Source organism: Centruroides vittatus, unplaced genomic scaffold (genome assembly GCF_030686945.1).
Source record: "Centruroides vittatus isolate TY-2023 unplaced genomic scaffold, ASM3068694v2 scaffold_1152, whole genome shotgun sequence".
Taxonomy (NCBI): Eukaryota; Metazoa; Arthropoda; class Arachnida; order Scorpiones; family Buthidae; genus Centruroides; species Centruroides vittatus.
The window spans coordinates 792,277-792,800 of record NW_027122670.1 but is presented as its reverse complement, the minus strand read 5'-3'; positions in this window follow the sequence as shown (position 1 = coordinate 792,800).

Sequence of the window (524 nt, the reverse complement as noted above, 5' to 3'; positions counted from 1 at the left end):
ATCAATTTATTTATTTCTTTGTAACGATGCAATATAGCCAAATAGGCTTTAAATAGGCGCAGGTTAATAAAACCTTATTTGGATGAACTAATAACAAATGAATAAACAATATAATGTTAAAATATTCTTTAAGTGTTTTGGTATATTTCTCACACTTGATTTGATTTCATTATTTCTGAAATTTACAATTATATTTAAAATAGATTAAATAATTGAATTAATTGGTAGGCTAATAATAGAAATGAAATATTATTGTACTATAAGTAGAAAATTGAATTTTCTACTGCTAAGAATTCCAATAAAAATTTCTGAGCAAATCAATTATTGTTTTATCATTTTAAATGCAGTTTTTTACTAGATAAAATTCGAAAAAATTCTTAATTTTATTTTTAAATCAATATTTATCAACATTTCTCATTTCTCAGAAAAATTACTATGTATTATTTGTTGTTTATAAGATAGTTTTTTTAAAAAAAAAAAATTATTCTTTAACGTCAAAATAAGTTGGAAAAAAGAAAACAATA